The 10,243-nt window shown below is 53.7% G+C and overlaps 1 long non-coding RNA gene across 1 annotated transcript; it reads right to left on the bottom strand.

Moving 5' to 3' along the window:
• Positions 1–6,744: 6,744 nt before the first annotated feature.
• Positions 6,745–9,937, bottom strand: LOC106864287 (uncharacterized). The gene is made up of 2 exons (XR_015799814.1): positions 8,533–9,937; positions 6,745–7,917 (listed from the first exon to the last, which is right to left on the bottom strand). It is a non-coding gene; the product is annotated as an uncharacterized LOC106864287 (long non-coding RNA).
• Positions 9,938–10,243: the final 306 nt, after the last annotated feature.

The raw sequence follows: 10,243 nt of genomic DNA, 5'->3' as shown, positions 1-10,243 counted from the left end.
ACCTGGGCTTGGAAATTACTGCATGGACCATTGTTCCGCAGAAATTGGAAATTAATTGTAATCCAAAAACCTTAGCAGATCTCCATTCCCTGTGTGGGTCATTGAATTGGGTTAGGCCCTGGCTAGGCCTCACTAATGAGGACCTAGAACCTCTCTTCAATTTATTGAAGGGGGAGAGAGAGCTGCTTTCTCCCAGGGAACTGACCCCAGAGGCAAAGACTGCAATCGAAAAGGTACAAAAGACCTTAGGAGAGAGGCAAGCTCACCGTTACCAGCCCGAGCTGCCCTTCAAATTCATTATCCTAGGAAAACTGCCACACTTACACGGGTTAATATTCCAATGGATCAAGGAGCAGAGAGAGTCACTCTTAATCATAGAGTGGGTCTATCCTCTCCCACCAAAGATCCAAAACTATCACTAAGCCACAAGAGTTAATAGCTCAGCTAATTTGGAAAGCAAGGATCAGACTGTATGAACTGGCTGGTTGTGACTTCACATGTATTCACCTCCCTGTTAAACTGTCTGAGGAGGGAAAGAACTCTCCTGAAACATTGACTAAAGAGATGTTTGAACACTTGCTCCAGAGCAATGCCAGTCTCCAATTAGCCCTGGACAGCTACAGAGGACAAATATCAGTCCATGCCCCGTCTCACAAGCTGTTTAATGAGGAATTCCACCTCATTCCTCCTGAGAAGAGACCACTCAAAGCTCTCACAGTGTTCACAGATGCATCCGGGGTGTCCCACAAGTCAGTGATGACTTGGAGAAATCCCCAGACTCAGCATTGGGAAGCTGAGGTTGAGTTTGTGGAGGGGTCACCCCAAGTAGCTGAACTGGCAGCAGTGGTAAGAGCCTTTGAGAAGTTCTCAGAGCCAATAAACTTGGTGACAGACTCAGCCTATGTAGCGGGGATAGTGTCCAGGGCAGAGCAGGCAGTGCTCAGAAACATCGAAAATGAGCAGCTTTTCAGCTTGCTTTCCAAACTAATTTATTTGATTTCTCATAGGGAACACCCGTTCTGTGATGCATGTGAGATCACACACAGATTTGCCAGGCGAAATTGCAGAAGGGAACCGTCAGGCAGACTCCCTTGCAACCCCAGCAGAACAAGCAACCCCAGCAGAACAAGCACACCTTCCTGACACCTTCCAACAGGCAAAGCTGAGCCACCAGCAGTATCACCAGAATACACCAGGTCTGATGCGTCAGTTCCAGCTAACACGGAGTCAGGCTCGAGCCATTGTGGCCACCTGTCCCAACTGTCAGCTGCACACCATGCCCTCAATGGGCATGGGGGTAAACCCCCGAGGTCTTGGCAGTTGTGAGGTATGGCAAACAGACATCACACACATTCCTAGTTTTGGTCACCTCAAATATGTGCATGTTAGCATTGACACATATTCAGGCGCAGTCTATGCCTCTGCCCATGCAGGAGAAAGGGCTATGCATGCCAAACAACACCTAGTGCAAGCCTTTTCAGTGTTGGGGATCCCTAAGGAAATCAAAACTGATCAGGGCCCAGCATATGAGTCCAAGGAGTTCCTGGAATTCGTCCAGCAGTGGGGAGTGGAACATAAAACTGGCACCTCCCACTCCCCCACAGGCCAAGGTATAGTTGAGCGAGCCAATCAGATGCTCAAGCAGGTTTTGGCTAAACAGAGCAGTTCAACTGTGTGGATGTCTCCACAGCAGAAGCTCTGCAAAGCCATGTTTGCTATCAATTTCCTGAATTGTTCATTTGAGAACATGAGTCCACCTGTGGTACGTCACTTTAACAGTGGGAAACAGGAAAAAAGGAAAAGAAATCCTCCTAAAGGATGACATTCCGGCAGATAGAGACTTTTAACAGGTTTTATAATGTTTGTCTTTCCTTTTAGAGAAAAGCTTCCCTTCTCTAGGTCCTGGGATGAACCCCATTCAAGTTGTCTTCCTGTTAACACTGAACAGTTTAGCAGCTGCAGGAATCATCCCTCAGCCACGTCAGAACATCTGGGTGACCCTGGCACACACACTCCAAAATCGTGCTGCTATAGATTTTCTCTTGCTACTACACGGACATGAGTGCCAGGAATTTGAAGGACTTTGCTGCATGGACCTGACCTCGAAAGCTCCTAACATCCATGCTGCCCTCCGAAACATGAACAACTTAATCGGACAAGTGAAGCAAGAATCTGAAGATTGGTTCAATGGACTGTTCAAAAGCTGGGGACTCACAGGGTGGTGGGCAAAATCATAATTTGAATCAAACTAATATCCTTCTTTCAACTTTGTTAAACAAAAAACGGGGAGATGTTGCGTTTCCTAGATGCATTGTAAATGGTACATCCCGTGACCCCTGCTGTGCCCTGTAGCTTGGTCCCTCTCCCCTCCTGGCCATACCTGGCTGGCTGGGATCCAATTTCTCCCCGCTCCCCTTTTCAGACCCTAGAAAAGATCTGTGCCCCCTGACCTCTTCCTCTTTCTCTCTTTCTCCCTCGCTCTTTTACCGACAAGAAATAAACCCGGCAACTTCATCAGGGGAAAGAGCCTCTTTTGTTATCTTATTTATGTCCATGAGGCAAGGGCCCGGAAGGCTTCACCCTAACAGCTGAGCTAGACCAGAGGAAAGGGTGAAAAACCCCATTTTAGGGCCAGAAAAAGCCTCAGAAGCCGTGCGAGCCAAGTGAGGGAAGAGCTTCGTGCTCTGCTCCAGCTCCATCCCCCATGGCAGGATCCACGCTGGATGATCCCCAGTGACCCCCGGTGGGCAGAGCCCCAATGACCCCTGGTGCTGCTGATCCGTGTTGGGAACACACCTGGCTGGGGGCTCCACATCCTCCCGGCTCCCTGTGGGCACCTGGACACATCCACTGACCAACATCAGAAATCCACTGTGGAGAGCACATTTGTCGACTTCTGACCCCAGAAAAATCTCACTTTTTGCATCTTCTGGTGGCATGAAGCAACACTGGGTGGCCTTGGAGGTCTTCTGCAATTTAAATCCATCGTTTCAATTCTCTCTGGCCCATGGGCACCTTCCACAGCCAAATGGGAACAGACTGGGGCAAAACCCCTGATTTTGGAGACAGTGGGATGGAAACGCCTCCAAAAAAGTTTCTTCCCACCCAGCCAAGCATGTGGATGCTCTGCCAGCAGGGACAAGTAAATCCTTTTGTTTTGGCCTTGAAACCAAAATATTTCTGTTCATCCCTTTGAAAATTCTGAAACTGGGGTAAAAATAAAGACATTGAACTGAGGCATGGATGGGGACATGTGGAGGACAATGACATGGGTAGGGACATGGGGGGGACACGGACATGGATGGGAACATGAACTGGGACAGCATCAATGCCACCACCTGTGCCACCACAGTGCCACCAGCACCTTCATCTCGGCCATGGCAAAGCAATGCCCAATGCAGCTCCTGCCACCACATCCCCACTGTCACCACCACAGTGTCCTAGCCAAATGTCACCACCCAGCAGGGCAGGCGGTGGAACTTGTTCAGCTGGTGACAAGTGGCCGGGAAGCAAGTGACAGCCACCAGGGTGTCCCAGGGCCACCATGCTCAGGGGACCCCAACGGCATTAAGGGACAGGGCAAGGGTCAGTGCCACCCGTGGTGTCACGTGGCCCTGTGCTGGATGTCACCAGGAGTGTCCTGGTGGCAGCATCCCCACAGGTGTGGTGACATTGTCCCCTGCTGTGTGTCCTGGTGACATCGTGTCCCCTCCCCTCTGTATGTCCCCATCCTCTGCCGTGTCTCCCTGTCCCTTTCCATGTGTCCCCATCCCTCCCCCAATGGCCCTGCTGGGGCCAAAGTCCCTGAGGTCCTGGGTCCTCTGAGGGGACCCATCCTGCAGTGTCCCCGTGTCCTGCAGGGTGTCCCTGTATCCCTCAAAGTGTCCCTATGTCCCTCAGGATGTTCCCATGGCTGCTCCTGGCTCTGAGCATCTGTGCTCGCCCTGGCACAGGTAGGGAAACGCTGTGACACTCTGCAACACCCCATGACGTCCTTTGTCCTCTGAATTTGGATCTTTCTCCCCTCCATTTTCGGTCCTTTTCCCCTCTTTTGGGTTCATTGCCCCCTATTTCGGGTCCTTTCTGTGCTTGTTTGGATCCTTTCCATCCTTTCCCCCAATTTTGGGCACCCTCCTTTTGACTTCAGAACATTTTTGGGTGCATCCCTCTCCTCCAACCCCCTCTGCACCTCTCAGCCGCCCTCACTCCCCTCCACCCCAGCCCCCTTCCCCACAGACATCTCCCCAGCTGTCCCCCCACACCCCATGGACTCAGTGCTCACCATCCTGGATGCCCTCGAGTCCTTGGCCCGGGTCTGTGGATCTCCTCTTCCCAGAGATCCAGAGCTGGCCTGGCTGCCAGGGGACACCGGTGACCCCGGGGTCAGGGTGGGTGACCTGGTGAGGTTGGTGGGAGGGGGTTTGGGGTCATCTTGGGACTGACCATGGTTCTTGTCCACTCTGCAGTGAGGAGCAGCCCTGGCCAGGGAGCCTGGGGTGGATGGGAGCAGGAGAGGTTGGACTCTGGTCCAGATGGACACCAGAGCCATGGATCCCACTCTGGATGGACACTGGTCCAGATGGACCCTGGTCGGGACAGCCCTTGGCTCTGCAGCCCCCCAGCCTGGCCAGCTCCCAGCCCAGATGACCACCAGCCTGGCCACACCCTGGCTCACCCCACTGGCCACACCAGCCCACCCCAGAAGCCCAACCCCAAAACCCCCCCAAAATAAACCCAATTCCAGAACATCAGCTCCGGGTGGTCCCTGCAGAGCGAGGGGGAAACTGAGGCAGGGGCTGACTTTGTGGTGATGGGAGGAGACCTCAGGACCCACCCTGGAGACCCCAAAACGAGCGCCCACCCCTCCAAATTGTCACCGGAGCATCCCGAGCCCCACAGCTGTCACATCGGGGGGACTCCAGGAACCACCGCGAACCCGCAGTCCCTTCGAGGGGTGACCCGCGGTTTTCCCCCGGTGTCACCGGCGCGTCCCCAGCTGGAGCAGTGACATCACGTCCTCAGCGGGAGAAGGAGCAGGAAGAGGAGGAAGAGGAGGAAGAGGAGGAAGAGGAGGAAGAGGAGGAAGAGGAGGAAGAGGAGGAAGAGGAGAAGGTGAGGGTGTGACAAACTCCTGCCTGGTCACATGGGGAAGTCGCGGCAGGAACCCGGGCTGAGCGCGGACGCAGCAGCAGAGGCACCACGGGGACAGTCCCTGAAGTCCCCTAGGTGCCCTCAGGGGATGCTACACCCAGGGCAGCGCGGGGTCGCGCAGCATCCTCAGGGGGATGCGGGGAGTGGAAGTGGCTGGGCATGACCCCAAAAATGTTGTCACCACCCTCCTGTAGGATGTGGGGCACGTCCCGCTTTGGGGCGCTGATGACAGATGGGCAGGTGGCAGTGACAAAAAGCGCAGGTGACACCTCGGGGATTGCACAGAGAGGGGGTCCTGCGGTGCCACCAAGCCCCTCCCAGACTGAGGGGCACCCCAGGGTGGCACAGAGGGAGTCAGGGGTGTCCCCAAGGTGTGAGGGGAGCGGGTTTGGTAGGGAAGTGTGGTTGGGGCGCCACGGAAATGTCTCTCGTCCTGCCTGTGCCCAGAGCACGGAGGTGCCGGGGCACCTGGTACCCCATCACCGTGTCCCCCTGTCACCCTGTCCCCCGTCATCCATTGTGACCCACTGTCCCTTCTGCTGGGCAGCGAGGGGTGGTGGCACTCCCAGATGGGTGTCGAGGCGGATTTGCACTCGCCTGCTATGGACGCAGTTGTCAAATGTGACCTGGGGACACTGGGTGGCACGGTCATTGTCACCATCACTGTCAGTGTCACTGTGTTGGGGGTTGTTTTTTTCTTTCTTTTCCCCTCTCCTCTCAGTCTGGAATTTTTTCCCATTGACATGCTAAGATGGCTAGTAACATGGGGAGGGGACTCCCTGTCCCTTTTTTTTTTTGGAGTTTCTCTCGCAGGGTGGCGGGGGCGGGGGAAGAGGGAGAACACGGCGAGATCAGGGGCAGGTAAAGGAGAGGTGGGCGCAGCTGCTCTGCTCGCTCTCTCATTCCTTTGGCTCGGAGAAGAACCCAAGCCCGCTGCAGAGACCTCGCCCTGCCATCCCAAGGCCGGGATCTGCCTTTCCTCGGCTCTGTAACCCCGCAGCCCCTGCTCGGACACCCTCGGGCTTCAGCCTGCCACGTCCACGCAGCCTGCTGGAACACCGGTGTGGACACACACATTTAGAGAGCTTGGAAATTGCAGCTTGGCAATTCCTTTCAGGCCTGGGTTTCTCCTGACTCTCAGATCCATTCCCAGGCTAAGCTGACTGCAGCTTCAGTTAAGGGAGGCAGTGTTGGGAAGGATGGATTAGGGAAACTTTATAAATACGAGTGCCCAGCAAAAGACTTTGAGAATATGGAAAATATAAGCGAAATAGAAATGGCAGCAATTTTTGACTGTGTGGCTGAAAGCAACTGAATGCCTGAAGGCCCCTTTGTTTAGATAATGTTAGATGCTGCAAATACCAAAGAGCAAACAGACATCCTCCCTAGGCATGGCAGGAAAGGTCCCAGATAAAATTTAGAGATGAGAAAAGCAGTAAAATATGGTAATATAGTGATTCCTATAGGTTGCATGCAAATGTTAGAGAATTTGTATCTTGTATTAGATTGGTTAGTGAAAATTAGAATATTCAACATAGAAGAAGATTTAATGTATTGTAAACGGGAAAATCACTCTCTTATGCTTTTACTCTCTTATGCTTTTATTCTCTTCGTTCTTACTTTCTTAAGTTCCTTTTTCTTACTCTCATTTTATCCCTCTCTCCGCCCTGCTCTGAGCTGTGGCTGCAGTTCCCAGCAGGGCCTTATATAAACCCACACCCGACAAAATAAACTGCAAACTTTAAGACCAGAATAAAAGGAGCGCCTGAGTTTGTCCCGACCGTCCCAAAGCAAAGATTCCTACAAGGCAGTCTCCCAGAGTGATAACTTGGTGAAAAACACAAAGGAATTCATAATAAAGATTAACACCTGGTGTCTTTCCCATGGGACATCCGGACATGCTGTCCCAGGGGATGTTTGTCCCAATTGTCCAATGAACTCCTGTCCTGTCCTAGCTGCACTTTAAGTACGGGATGTCCGTACAATAAATTGGCCTTTTTTCCCCAAAAGAGCTCGGTGTGTGTTGCTGTCCTTTCTCTCTCTTTGCAGCGCAGTGACCGCACACCGGGACCGACACTGCCCCCCAAGATCCGTGAGCAGCTTCTGTCCCCTCCACCCTTGCCGTGGGGACACAGCCACCGTCACCGCCAGCGCCCCTGCAGCCGCCTGCGATCGCCACATCTCTGCCCCGCCGGCTGGAACGGCAACTGCACCACGGGGGAAAGGTGTCCAGGGCCGAGAGAACTGTTACTGGGTTTCTGTTCTCTTGTTAATTTAGTATTTGTTGTTGTTTTGTTTGCCTGGTTTTATATATACATATATATATATATATATGTATTATATCAGTAAAGAACTGTTATTCCTACCCCCAAATCTTTGCCTGAGAGGGGGGGTCTGCATTTTCCATTTCAAAGAGGAGCTCCTGCCTTTCTTAGCAGAAACTTTCAAACTAAGACACGCTGTCACTGTCACTGCCATCATCACCATCACTGTCACAGCACCCACCGGCTGTGAGGCCACAGAGGTACCAGGGAACAGCCAAGGGACACTCGAGAGGGACACGAGTGGGACACCAGGACAGACATGAGGCACACGAAAGGGACATGGGAGGATACAAGAAAGACATTCAGGGGACACTTCGGGACATTTAGGGACACTTGTGGACAGTCAGTGTCACTGAAGGTGTAACAGCCGGGGATTTTGTGGTTCAGCAGCGTTTGGATGTCCATGGCCTCGAGCTGGAACTTCATGGTGACACTGATCAGCCTCAGGGGACAAAAAAAATCACATGACGCCTCAAAATCACCAAAAAGAGGGAAAAATTAACCTCAAAATCCCAAAGAAACTAATGAAAGAGGGAAAATTTAGCCCCAAAAAAATCCCCAAGAACAGGAAAGGCAACAAATCTGCCCCAAAATCCCCTGTGAGTTCCCAAAGTCTCAAAAAAAAACAAAAAAGGAAAAATCTGACCCCAAAATCCCCCAAAATTAAAATTCCACCCCAAAATCCCCAAAAAAAACAATGAGAAAAGGAAAATTTCCACCCCAAAATCTCAAAAAAATCCAAGGAGAATGGAAAATTCCACCTGAAATCCCAAAAAAACCTCAAGAGTTCCCAAAATCCAAAAAAAACCACCCTAAAAATGGAAAAATTATGCCCCAAAATCCCCAAAAAAACAACAGGAAACGGAAAACTTGGCCAAGAATTCCTCAAAAAAAATCCTGGGAAAGGGAAAAGGGAATCCTGGGAAAGGAAAATTCCACCCCAAAATCCCATGCAGGAATTTGGAAAAAGGGACCACAAATCCCACACTTGGATTTTATGGATGGGAAACGTCCCTGGGTGGGATTTTTGGGAATTTTGGGGGTTTTGGGGATTTACCTGTGGAATTGGAGGGTGAAGTTGCTGTCAGTGCCATCCAGTGCCAGTGGCCAGGGGTCCCCAGGGTGCACCCCCAGGCACTGTGTGGGACTGGGGTCAGGGAATGCCAAGAGCCCAAAGCCCCTGGGACTTCCCAAATCCTGAATCTCATATGCTCCAGGACCATTCTGAAAGCTCCAGGACCATCCCAAACCCCAAACCCCAAATCCCAACCCCCAAATGCCCTGGGACCAACCCAAACCTTGCACCTCAAACCCAAACCCCAAACCAAAACTCAACTCCCAAACCTCTTGGAACCATGCCACATGGCCTGAGAGCATCCCAAATCCCCTGAGAGCATCCCAAATCCCCTGAGAGCATCCCAAATCCCCTGAGAGCATCCCAAACCCCGAATCTCAAACTCCAAACCCTGCACCCCAAACTCCCAAACCCCAAGTGTCCCCACTGGTGATGATGCTGGGGTCAATGTCGAAGGCACAGCCACAGCCCAGTGCCACCCCTGGTGCCACCCCCAGTGCCAGAGTAGGGGTAGCGGCCCAGGGTCTCGTTGAGGACAGCCAGGTACTGTGGGGACAGGGAAACAGTGCTGGGGGTGGCACTGAGGCACTTCAGTGTCCCCAAATCACCCCGGTGTCCCAAATCACCTCCATAAGCCTGAGGACCTCCATGTCCCCAAACCACCACTGTGTCCCCAATGTTCCCAACCCCTTTTGGTGTCCCCGTGCCACCTTCTCAAGGATGAAGGCCAGGAGTGGGAGGTGCTGGCCTGGCACAGCCCCCTGGTGTGCCCAGTTCCTCCTGTCACTCCCACATCCCTGCGTGTCCCTGTGCCACTGACGGTGGCCCCACAACACCGGCACAGAGACCGACCAAACTGGCTCGGAACCGGCAGGGCCACCCCGGCCTGGCCTGTCACTGTCACACTGCCACGCCCACCAGCATTGCCACCCCATGGACACGTGTCCCCTGGCACTGCCAAGCGCCTGGTGGCACCTCCGTGGGCATCCCGCCACCTGCAGTGGCACCTCCGTGGCCATGTGTCCCTTGGTGTCACCATACCCCTGGCGGCGCCTCCATGGCCACCTCATCCTGGCACCCCTGGTGGCACAGCCATGCCACATCCCCCTGTGGGTGACAGGGACACTGTGGGCACCCACACCCTGTTCTGTCGCCTTGGGTACATCCCCACTGCCAGTGGCACTAGTGCTGCCCGATGCCAACATGTGAGACGTGTCCTAGTTCTAGCTGGTGGATGGACGCCCGGTGCCACTAGGCAGGGATGAGGAGGTAAGTGGGGACATCGGGAGTGTCCCCTGGGGTGCCAGGGTGGCACCTCCTGACCCCACAGTGTCCCCAGGGCTCGTGGTGGAGCAGGACCCGCAGTGAGAAGGCCACGTCCAAGGCCATGAACCTGAACCCGGCAGGCAGGAGGGTCCCCGGTGACGACATGGGGGTCCACATGTGGGGCACGTGTGGGCACAGAGACCCTTGGGTCACAGGCTGGGGCAGGTACCCTGTCTCCATGTCCTGTGCCCCATGTCCTGTGCCCCATATTCCATGTCCCATGTCCCATGAAACCCTTCACGCCGTGCCCCAGCCATGCCCAGGGCCCCACACCAAGCCCAAGCTTGGCATCCTGGCCCCGGGAACCGGGACCCGGGGCTGCACACTGGCACTGGGGATGGAAGCCACCTGGGGCAGTGCTTGGCAT

The sequence above is a fragment of the Sturnus vulgaris genome, unplaced genomic scaffold (assembly GCF_052056855.1).
Source record: "Sturnus vulgaris isolate bStuVul1 unplaced genomic scaffold, bStuVul1.hap1 Scaffold_153, whole genome shotgun sequence".
In the NCBI taxonomy this organism is placed as follows: domain Eukaryota; kingdom Metazoa; phylum Chordata; class Aves; order Passeriformes; family Sturnidae; genus Sturnus; species Sturnus vulgaris.
The sequence above is the reverse complement of the archived record's forward strand: the minus strand, read 5'-3'. Positions and strand labels throughout refer to the sequence as shown.